Raw genomic sequence first — 12,273 nt, 5'->3', positions numbered from 1 at the left:
GGGAACACGATGGCGGCGATGCGCTTGGCTGCGGAGGAGGGAAACCGGCTAGGCGAGGCGGCTACCAGGAGTGCCAGGCTCTGTTCTTATCATTCCCCTGTTCCCGCGTGCCGGAAGACACCGTAGCCATAGATCTGTCATCGTGTGGCTCTGGAGCGAAGATAACGGTTCGATCTAGTGGGCAACTCTCCTTCGTCGATCTGCCATCCAAGGGTTGGCGATGCTAGTGAATTAGTTGTAGCGGCTCCGGTAAGCGCATGTGCTCTGTTTTGTTTTCTTTCACCTTTTCCCAACTTGTAATGGCTATAAAGCCAGCAACCCTGCGTGTGAGAGGGCATGACTTTGTGTATTGGGTGTAAACCCTAGTCGCCGGTGGCGTGATGTACCTACTTTCCCCCAAATTCTCAACAAGAACCCTAGTTCGAAGCTCCCTGTTTCGTCCCTAAATTCGTCATTTGTGAGCTAAGTTGCGTAGAACAGTGCTCTGGTCCTAACAATTGGTATCAGACGCCAGTCCTTCCTCGGGGGCGAATTTGATTTGAGCAGTGTTGGGGTTGGTCGTCGGCCGTAAAATCCCTCTTCACGCTTGAATCGGGCGGCGGAGTATTCGAAAGGTGGCCGGAGTGGCAGAGTTCGGGTATAGTCGGAATTGCAGCCTGGTTGCCGGAGAGTAATTCTCTGGTGGTAAAACCCCAGCTCCTGCGATCTGACCGTGTACCAGCGGCGACGAGAATTCCCTCCCTCCCAACCACTGGTGTGAATTGCTAAAGCAGACAAGATGACAGGTCAAGCCGATTCGGGCACAACTGCAAAGTTGCAGCTTGAGTCACTGGAGTTGGACATGAAGACGCTGCAGCGTGACAGAGAAGAAGATCGCAAAGAATTTCAGCAGTTCCAGGCGACAATGAACAGAAACTTTGCCACGATGCAGAAGAATTTTGAAAAGGTCAAAGACAATTTCATGCGTTTACTGTTGGACCCGGAGCCAGTTACTGCAGAGGAAAGAGAAGGTCAGGGCAGTGTCCAAGTCAAGGACAACCACAATCAATCTCCTCAAATAGCTCCTAGACGACCCAAACAGCTCCAAGCTCCGACTCCTCCATCAGTAACAATGACAGAGAAAGGAGCCCCTTTGCCAGTAGGAAATGCAACTCTGCGTGATCACACTGGAAAAGAGCTCAATTTGGATGGGACTCTGAAAGTACCTTACATGCATCCAAATTTTGGTCAAGGTAAGGAAACAACACCAAACATTGTGGTGCAACTAGAAGAACGGCAGGAGGAAGAGGTCATTGATCCACAATACAGAAGAGGGCCCAATTTCCCTGTTGACGGAAGAAGAAATGTTCTAACTATAAAGCCATCAAAGTTAAATATCTCTGAATTTGAGGGTCAATACCCAGAGTCTTGGATTCAGAATTTAGAGCAGTACTTTGCTGCAGCTAGAACTCCTATTGAGCACAGAACAGAACTGGCCATTTCTTACCTCAAAGGGCCTGCTGTACAGTGGTGGAGAGGAACATGATTTGCTCCTAGCAATGTTCCATGGCACAAATTTTGCTCTTACATTTCTGACAGATTTTCTGGGGATTCTGTTTGTGACATTGTCAGCTCCTTCCATGCAGCACAGCAAACTACTATCGTTACTGCATATGTGGAGCAGTTTGAGCAACTGATGAACATCATGAGAAGGGAAAACCCTGGAATCCCTGATGATTATTATGTTTCCAGCTTTGTGGCAGGACTTAACCCATATATTAAGAGTCATGTGGAGTGCTTCAGGCCTAAGGATATGCAAACTACGGTGTGGTATGCTAGGAGGATGGAAAAGGCTTAGGTACCAACTACAGCAGTGCAAACTAAACCATATATTCCTCAACCTAGAAGGCAAGTAATATTTGATCAGCCCAAAACCCCTACAACTACTGCCACACCAAATAGAAACACTGTTATTCAGCAGGCAAAACAAAACCAAGTGTGTTATAAGTGCAGAGAGCCATGGGTGCCAGGTCACAAGCAGGTCTGTAAAATAAGCCAGAGAGGTCAGATCCAAGCACTACAAGCTGAGGAAGTTGAAAACCCTGAAACAATCTTTGTCACAGACTTTGATGAACCTGATTTGGAAACACATGAGCAGCCATCTAGTGAAGCAGTGTTGAGTGTCAATGCATGCTGCAATGGGTATAGGAGCACACAAAAATACTTTTATATTGACTTTGAAAGTAGGAAATACAGTTGCCACAACACTGGTGGATAGTGGTAGCACTTCTACCTTCATTTCTCCTGAAATGGCAGGCAAGTTACCTGTCACTACAAGCCCTACACCCAAGATAAAGGTGGTGGTTGCTAGTGGGGAGTGCTATGGACTGAATTTCAAGCAAAAGATTGCCCTTATGAAATACAAGGCCATCACTTTAGTGACAACTTCAGAGTATTGAAACTGAAGGGGTATGACATGATTTTGGGAGTTGATTGGCTCAGGAAATATATTCCAATACAAATGGACTTTATTAAAATGGAAATGAAAATTCCTGAAAGCTCTGGACAGTTCATCACATTTGTGGATGAGACTGTTCCCCTGGCTCCTATAGCTGAGGCTAAGGACAACACTGAAAAAATGTTAGAACAAGCTGTCTATGGATTTTTCTTGTTCACAACTTCTGGTACTGAATTCACATCAGCTAGTCCAGCAATCCCTATTGAATTGCAGCCACTGTTGGACCAATATGAATAGTTGTTTCAAGAGCCAACTGAATTGCCTCCTAGCAGGCCTTGTGATCACAGAATTCCCTTAGTGGAAGGAGCAAAGGTGGTTAACCAAAGGCCTTATAGAATTCCTCACCATCAAAATGAAATTTTGGAGAAAATAATCAAGGAGCTGCTGAAAAATAGGATCATCAGACCTAGCACAAGCCCTTTTTCTTCTCCTATGCTACTGGTCAAGAAAAAAGATGGATCTTGGAGGTTATGCACTGATTATAGAAAACTGAATGCTATAACTATCAAAACTAAATATCCCATTCCTATGATTGAGGACCTTCTGGATCAACTCAAAGGAGCAAAGATTTTCTCTAAAATTGATCTCAGAAATGGATATCACCAAATCAGGATGGCAGAAGAGGATATACCAAAAACTGCATTCACTACTCACATGGGACTGTTTGAATTTCTAGTTATGTCCTTTGGACTAACTAATGGTCCTCCATCCTTCCAGGCATTAATGAACTTATTGTTTGGCCATCTCAAATTTGTTGTGGTTTTCTTTGATGATATCTTGGTGTTCAGTTTCTCTCTGGAAGAACACAAGGACCACTTAAAGCAGGTGTTTGATATATTGCAAACAAACAAACTATATGCAAAAATGGAAAAGTGCACTTTTGGACAGCATGCGATTGAATATTTGGGTCATGTTATTAACTCTGAGGGAGTCTCTACTGACCCATCTAAGATACAATCCATTAGAGATTGGCCAACTCCTACTACTGTAACTGAATTGAGAAGCTTTTTGGGGCTAAGTGGATATTATAGAAGGTTTATCCAGGGATATGGAGTAATTTGTAGACCACTATTTGATTGCTTAAAGAAGGAGGGTTTCTCCTGGAAAGAAGAGCAACAAGAAGCATTTGTGACATTGAAAAACAAGCTTACCAACACCCCTGTGTTAGTACTGCCTGATTTCTCCAAACCTTTCATTTTGGAAACAGATGCTTGTGGGTATGGATTGGGAGCTGTGTTGATGCAAGAGGGAAAACCTATACTTCAGCCATAAGGTTTTCCCTCTTGCTGTGCTAAGGTCAAGGAAGTCACAGCAAACTATCATCATGATAGTAAAATCAAGGAGCTCATAGTTGAATGTATTGTGGATAAATATAATACCACTGCTTATTCCTTCAAGAATGGAATATTGAGATTTCATAACAAGATTGTAGTGGGAGCTGCTACTAACCTTAGACAGGAAATCCTCCAAACATTCCATAGTTCGGAATTGGGTGGCCATTCGGGTGAAAGAGCTACTTACCAAAGAGTGAAATTAATTTTTCACTGGCAGGGTTTAAAGCAAGATGTGGTGCAGTTTGTCAAGCAATGTCCTGTTTGCCAGTTGAACAAAGCTGAGCATACTCCTTACCCTGGATTATTGGAACCACTTCCTGTGCCAGATTTTGCCTGGGCACATGTGAGCATGGATTTTGTGGAGGGGCTACCCAAGTCTGAACACAAGAACTTGATTTTGGTAGTGGTTGACAGATTCACCAAGTACTCTCATTTCATTGCTATGAAACATCCCATTACAGTGCAATCTGTTGCAAAAGCATTTTCTGATAATTTGTTCAGGTTACATGGGATGCCATTGGTGATTGTCACTGACAGAGACATAATTTTTACTAGTCATCTATGGCAGCAACTGTTTAAGTCCTTGAAGATCAAGTTACACTTGAGCACCAGTTACCAACCCTCAAACTAATGGTCAAACAGAAAGAGTTAATCAGTGTTTGGAGAACTACTTGAGATGTATGTGTTTCCAACTACCAAGGAAGTGGCATGGGTAGTTGTCACTAGCTGAGTGGTGGTACAACACTTCTTTCCACACATCATTAAAAATGACACCCTTTCAGGCTTTATACGGCTTTCCTCCCCCTATGATTGCTGAATCTGCCTTTCCTAATGCAATTTGTGAGGATAATGAGGATCTGTTGCATAACAGAGAATTGGCACTGGAAGTAATCAAGCACAATCTGCTGAAAGCTCAATCTAGAATGAAGTTCTTTGCTGATAAGAAAAGGAAGGAAAGATAATTTGTAGTGGGGGACATGGTCTATTTGAAGTTGCAACCTTACAGACACACTTCTCTTAGTCTGCATAGGCACATGAAGCTGCACTCCAAGTTTTATGGCCCATTCAGAGTAATGGAAAGTATTGGAAACCATGCATACAAATTACTATTGCCAGAGGGCTGCCAGCTGCATGACACATTTCATGTCAGCCAGCTGAAGAAGCACATTGGGCCAACAGTCATATGTTCCCCTATGCTACCACTAGTTGGCCCTGATGGTATTATCAAAGTGGAGCCTGAAGCTGTGCTGGAAAGAACACTCATTCCAAGGAAGCAAAGAAACATCAGTATTCCTGTCGTCAGGTGGTTAGTCAAGTGGACCAATATGCCAGTGGAGGAAGCTACTTGGGAAGACTCTACGTTTATTCAGAAGGTTTTTCCATCTTTCAGAGCTTGAGGACAAGCTCAGTTTCAATTGGGGGGGGGGTATTGTCAGGCTCTGTTCTTATCATTCCCCTGTTCCCGCATGCCGGAAGACACCGTAGCCATAGATCTGTCATCGCGTGGCTCTAGAGCGAAGATAACGGTTTGATCTAGTGGGCAGCTCTCCTTCATCGATCTACCACCCAAGGGTTGGCGATGCTAGTGAATTAGCTGTAGCGGCTCTGACAAGCGCATGTGCTCTGTTTTGTTTTCTTTCACCTTTTCCCAACTTGTAATGGCTATAAAGCTAGCAACCCTGCGTGTGAGAGGGCATGACTTTGTGTATTGGGTGTAAACCCTAGCCGCCGGTGGCGTGCTGTACCTACTTTCCCCCAAATTCTCAACAAGAACCCTAGTTCGAAGCTCCCTGTTTCAACCGGCGGGAGCAGCAGTAGGCAACGGTGATGAGGGCCGCCGGAGGAGCGGCGGGCACCGGGCGACGCGGGAGCCACACGTGACTGCTTAGGCCTCGCTAGGCCTCCGACCTGGCCGCTTCCTCCCGCCACAGACCCGACCGAGCTGCCAAACGCTAGTGTTTGGGCCGGTTATATATTGGGAAAACTTTGTTTTTACCACTCTAGCTTTTGCCAATTTTTCTCATGCCACTCTAGAATTTGACTTCCCACGTTTGCCACTCTTAGCTTTTGATAATACATCACTTTTGCCATTCCGTGGCAAAAGCAAAATTTTCAGAGTGGCAATTGTGATTCATTGTCAAAATCTAAGAGTGGCAAAAGTGAAATGAAAAATTATCAGTTTTGCCATGGAATGGCAAAGTGATGTATTGTCTAAAGCAAAGAGTGGCAAAAGTGAGATGTCAAATTCTAGAATGGCATAAGCAAAATTGGCAAAAGCAAGAGTGGCAAAAACAAACTTTTCCCGGCATTTATAATGCCACCGTCAATTGCAACCAAACCTGACCAAACAAACCAGTTTTGTTGGGCTGGCACGATAGCCCACGTGCCCGGCCGGTCACGAGCCAGCATAGCACGACACGGCTGTATCTCAGCAAACCCACCTGAGTTGGTCTCAGAAATCATAGACGCCACTACGGCCACATGGGACAAGCATAGGATAAATGTCACCTTCCTCCCGTTCGATGCAAAGGTAATCGCGGGCATCCCGTTGTGCACCATGTGTCGTGGTTCTAAGTCTGACAGTAGAATGGGGGTAGGGATATAGAGGCAAGATCTTAGCTGTGGAGGAGTTGTACACGTGAGTTTTACGAGTTCAGGCCCTTCTCAGAGGAAGTAACAGCCCTACGTCTCGGAGCCCAGAGGCGGTCGACTGGATTATATGCATGTGTGTTACAGAGGGTGCGAACCCCTGTCCCTGAGGAGGGGGTGGCTTATATAGAGTTCGCCAGACTCCTCCCGCCCTCAGTTACAAATGGTTTAAGGTACATAAAGATGGGGACGTTACTGGTAACGCCTGCAATAAAGATACATAATGACCATTAAAGCTATGACTTAATTCCCGACCATTGCAGAGTGGAGTGGTTCTAGATCTCCTGGTAGTCGAGTGATTGTCCATACGGTCGAGTGTCTTCGATACTGTCGAGTGGAACATAGCTTAATGGTCGAGTGGATGATGATTTTTCTTCAAATGCTTCTGGTTCCTTTAGAGATGTCCTTGGGGAGGGTATCTTGGACAGATCCATGACCCTACCCTAGGCACATAGCTTCATCATTAGCCCCCGAATGGATTAGAGTTTGAGTGAGGAAGGAGTTGAGAACACTTCCGACTCATATTTAGTGCTATGAGTATATCTTGTTCTGGATCAATGAACTGAGGTGATGACACCAACTTCTTTTTCAGTCGCCTTGATCCATTCTTAGTTTTTGCCCAGTGAACTTTTACTGAAGAATTCCGAGTGATGATGCGGAGGATGTCTTCCATCTGTCAAGTTGTTCTGCTGTCCACGGATTTCGCGGGATTCGAATCTTGGGAAGCGTGCCGGGTGGGGGAGGCCGCGGTAATCGGGACGGATTAGGCAGGTCGCCTCGATCCCTGCGCCACCTTTTTCGCCATGTATCGCGCACATGACTGTTGTGGGATTTGATAAAATTGTCCGGGCCTACAAGTCAGTCACTCGAAAGTGTCCTTATAAAAGGCACCGGACCGGGCTTTTGAACAATGCGCCCTCATTCTCCTTCTTCTTCCTCAGATTTCTCCGCTGCGCCTGCTTCCGCTCTCGGCGTCGTAGCCCCGCTCGGACTCGATTCGCTGCCATGGGGAAGGAGAAGATGGTGGCGTTGGAGCATGCAAAGAAGGCGACGGCGAAGGCGAAAGGGAAGAAGACCAGCCGGGGCGGATCTTCGTTGAGGTCCGGTCTGCCGCCAGGCTAGATCCAGGGAGACTGGATCCGCTCGACAATCAGTCTAGACAACATCGACGACCTGGTTGAGGGGGGGACTGATCCCTCACCAATCGGCGCGGCTCCCGGGGAATGAGACCGAGCCGCAGCCGCAGGAGGGTGAGTGCGTCCTCCTCGCCACTCATGTCGACCACGGGTTTTGTCACAGCCCTAGCTTAGCCTTTGCTTGTCCTTGCATGATCATCATATCATCATGTTTAATTTTCTCAGAAACTTGAAATGGGGACTGACCAAACCCCTAGCATCAAAGGAATGCACTAGGTTCACCTAAAATATTTTCAGTAAATCCAAATGGCTTTCAAAAATGTTCATCATTTATGGAAAATGCTGTAAACAGTAACCAAAGGTGATGCACATTTTTCCATGACATATTTGGGCTCTGAATTAAATCTTACTCTATTTGCATTTGGGCATTTAAATACTACAAAACATTTTAAATGCTCAAATAATCATAAACTAAAATGTTTACTGTGGGATATATTCTAAACAGTAGCCATGATTAGTTTCATGGTTTTTGGAAATGCCCTGGCATTTTTAATAAAGCCCTAAAGTCTACAGAATAATAGAAAAGAGAAATAAATGGAAAGAACATAACTTACCTGGGCCAACTCACCTGTGCAGCCACCTGGCGGCCCAAGTGGCCGGCCCAGCCCACCTGGCCCCTCCCCTGTCGTCTTCCTCCCCGCGCCAATAGGCAGCGCGCGTGGCCGAGGCACGTCGGCACGCGCCCGGCCACCTCCTGCTTCCTGCCGCTCCCCCCTCGTCCCCCTGGGCCTCCCTCGCGACGCCACGCAGCCCCGACCGCTCTCTCACTCTCTCCCGTGCTTTCTCCCCTCCTCTGTTGCTCTCCCCGCAGCACCACCGAACACGCCGTAGCCTCCAACCGAGCTCACCCACGTGCTCGCCGTGCCGTGTAGGTGCTGTGGGAGCCAAGCACGCAACCCCACGGCCACCATAGCCTCGTCCCCGAGCTCGGCTGAACTTCGGCTGCCGTTGCCGTTGCCACCGCCGTCGTCTTAGACCACCCGACCCAAGCTAACCCTACGAGTCGATGCGCGCGAGCTCCAGCTCCTCGTAGATGGGCTCAGCCGTCGATTTGGTCGCCGGAGGTCAAATCCCGAGCCCCTCCACCGTCTCTGGCCTTGCCGGCGACGAGCCGCGGGTCAACTCTAGCGAGTTTGACCCCGGTTGACTAGGTTTGACTTCCCCCCTGACTCACTGACGTGTGGGCCCCAGGCCACTAACTAAACTAGGTTAGTATTAGTTTAACGCTAACTAAACTTAGTTAGTTTAATTGACACTGATAGACGGGACCCACAGGTCAGGGTTGGCCCGGACCGTCTCAGTTGACCGCTGATGTCACACTGACGCCAGGCTGACACAGTAAATCCTTTTCTGGATTTATTCTTATATAGGAAATTCCAGAAAATAGCTAAAACTTCTAAAAATCATAGAAATTCAACCGTAACTCCAAATGAAATAATTTATATATGAAAAATGATCAGAAAAATCCAAATAATCTGTTTATGGCACTTTCATGCATGTTAGAGCAACTTATATCCTCTGTTTAGGACAATTCAATTAAATGGCATATAAGAAAGCGCATATGGAGTTTGAATTTGAACCTAGTGTTCAAACCAACTCCATTTAACTTGTTGCTAGTTACATTAGGCCAATCAACAGCATATTGCCATGTCACATTCATGCGTCATATTGTTGCATTGCATTGATTGTGTCCTTCTTTGTTTATCGCTAACCATCCCCTCTCAGTCGACGATGTTTCCGACGACGTGATCGATGACACCGATGAAGAACTATATTATCTTCAGAAGTGCCAGGCAAGCAAAACCCCCTTGTTCATTCCAATACAATCCCACTCTATCGCTCCTGCTCTCTTTTACTGCATTAGGACAACAACGATTCATCTCTTACTTGCTGCGGTAGTTGAACCCCTTATCCTCTGCATGACCTGTCATTGCCACAGTAAATAGATGAAACCCACTAGCATGAGTAGGAGTTGTTTGAGCCCTGATGTGCCTACTCATCCATGCTTGTTTGTCATGCCTGCTATTGCTTAGAGTTGTGTCAGGTCTGATTCATCGGGGATGAATTGGAAAGTTGTGAACAAGTCCTACTGTGTGTGAGCTAAGTGTGTTGAACACGATTTGGTAAAGGTATCGATGAGAGGCCATGTAGGAGTACATGGTGGGTTGTTTCATTGGAACCGTCCTTAAGCACTGAGATCTGTATATGTGATTTAAGAACTAGTTACTACCATGCATTGGGATCCTTAATTGACCCTCTCGGCTTCTTAACCACCCTAGTCCTCTGTCCAGGAGTTGCAACTAGTTTCTGGTGTTTATAGGTTATGTGTTGGCGGCCGTGCGTAGCGCTGACCCTAGGGGTGGGCTATGATGCGGTAGATACACCGTGGCCGGGCATGCCGGGCGCCCGTTTGGTGTCTCGAAACCCTGTACACATCGTTCGGGGCCGTATGTGGAAACCTCGTCCGGACTCCCTGCGGATGGAACCTGGATATGCGATAAACCTGGACTAGAGACTTGAGTGTTTGGTAGGCCGTGGCCGACACCCTCGTTGGGCTTCCGCTTGAAGGTTGCCGAGTACATGTCGTGTAAACGACGGTAAGTGGTGAGAGCGTGTGTGAAGAAGTACACCCCTGCAGGGTTAACATCATCTATTCGAATAGCCGCGTCCGCGGTAAAGGACTACTTGGTTGCCTATACAGTTCATAGACAAGTCAAAAGTGGATACTCTAAAACTCGCAAGATAACCGTGAGTGCTATGGATGGCCTTCTCGTAGGGAGACGGGAGCGGATCCATAGTGGTGTATTGATATGGTGAATATGTGGACTCGTGTGCGCCACCTCAAAAGAGTTACTTGCAGTCGTAGTTTAAGATAGCCACCGAGTCAAAGCTAGCTTGCTGCAGTTAAACTCCACCATCCCCCTTTTGTTGATACCGATGCATATGTAGTTAGTTCTGATGCAAGTCTTGCTGGGTACATTTGTACTCACGTTTGCCTATTTTATGTTTTGCAGAGAGACATCAGTCTCGCTAGTAGTTCCATGTGGACTTCGACACTTAGCTTGTTACTCAGCTACGATCTTGTGCCCTCGGCAGGATCTGGGAGATAGTCAGGCTTCTCAGCCTTTTTCATTTGTAGATGTCTGTACCCAGACATGTTAAGCTTCCGCATGTGCTTTGACTTGTATGCTTTGAATGTTGGATCATGAGACCCATGTTTGATATATCTTGCTCCTTGGAGCCTAATGAATAAATACTTGAGTCGTAGAGTTATGTTGTGATGCCATGTTGTATTTACACATATCAAGCATATTGTGTGTATGATTGAAATGCTTGGTATGTGTGGGATCCGACAACCTAGTTGTTTATCCTTGGTAGTCTCTCTTATGGGGAAATGTAGTCTTGTGCTTCCATGAGCCATAGTAGTCTGCTACAGCCCGGTTCACCGGAGTCCTGCTAGCCCAACACTACTACTCCGGAACACTTGACTGGCCGGCATGTGATTCACTTCGTTCCTGTGTCCCTTCGGGGAGATGTCACGCGGTGACATCCGGAGTCCTTCCTAGCCTGCTACAGCCCGGGTTCCTGGAGTCCTGTTAGCCCAGTGCTACAGCCCGGATTCGCACGCTGCTGACCGACATGCTCGACGTTGATTCATGTATGCCTGTCCCCGTAAGTTAGTGCCACTTTGGGTTCACGACTAGTCATGTCGGCCCGGGTTCTCTGTCATATGGATGCTAGCGACACTATCATACACGTGAGCCAAAAGGCGCAAATTGTCCCGTGCCATGGTAAGGCGACACCCGTGGGAATGCCGTGCGTGAGGCCGCAAAGTGATATGAGGTGTTACAGGCTAGATCGGTGTGACTTGGAATCGGGGTCCTGACAGCTTTGGTATCAGAGCCTGACTGCCTGTAGGATTACCAAGCCAAGCTGGTCGAAGTTGAGTCTAGAAATGCTTTAGTTATATAAGGGAATTGATTGTGGAAGGGAACGTAAGGCTCTTTTTACTCCTTTACCTTATGCCCTTCTGATCTGAGTCATCCTCTTTCTTTCTACGGGGTTTAAGAACTAGGCCTTCTCATCTATCTATCAGGACGACGAGTTACTATGATAGAGACTTATAGGATCGATGGATTTAAGCCCCAGTTCAGTTTCTACTACTTTCGTGTGTTCATAGTTGGTCTCGGAACCTTGATATTGTGCTTCTGAGTGGTCATGCCACTATTTTGCAGCATGTTTCAAATCTTTTTGAGCATTTACAACCGTCATGCTGTCCGAGTCATCCCAGGTCTCTAACTAGTCTAATGCATTTGCAAATCCCTTCTTTCCATTTCCGATGTCCTTTTGGGCCAGATTAAGCACACTAACGGTTTGTTGAGGTACTCTACTGCCTCGACATATATGTTGGAGCTATTATTATGACCCTAGGTGTTTTAGGGAGTCACCTAGTAATCTAGCCATGTTTTGTGTTCCCGGTGTGATGATTCTGGCCACCATTCTCGAAAGCATCCCATGATGCCATTTAGTAGTAGGTATTGTACTCCTGGGTTCTTGACCCAAGATTCACTCTACTTACCTTGTGTTGATAGTGTTG

The sequence above is a fragment of the Triticum dicoccoides genome, chromosome 5A (genome assembly GCF_002162155.2).
Source record: "Triticum dicoccoides isolate Atlit2015 ecotype Zavitan chromosome 5A, WEW_v2.0, whole genome shotgun sequence".
Lineage (NCBI taxonomy): Eukaryota > Viridiplantae > Streptophyta > Magnoliopsida > Poales > Poaceae > Triticum > Triticum dicoccoides.
The sequence above is the reverse complement of the archived record's forward strand: the minus strand, read 5'-3'. Positions refer to the sequence as shown.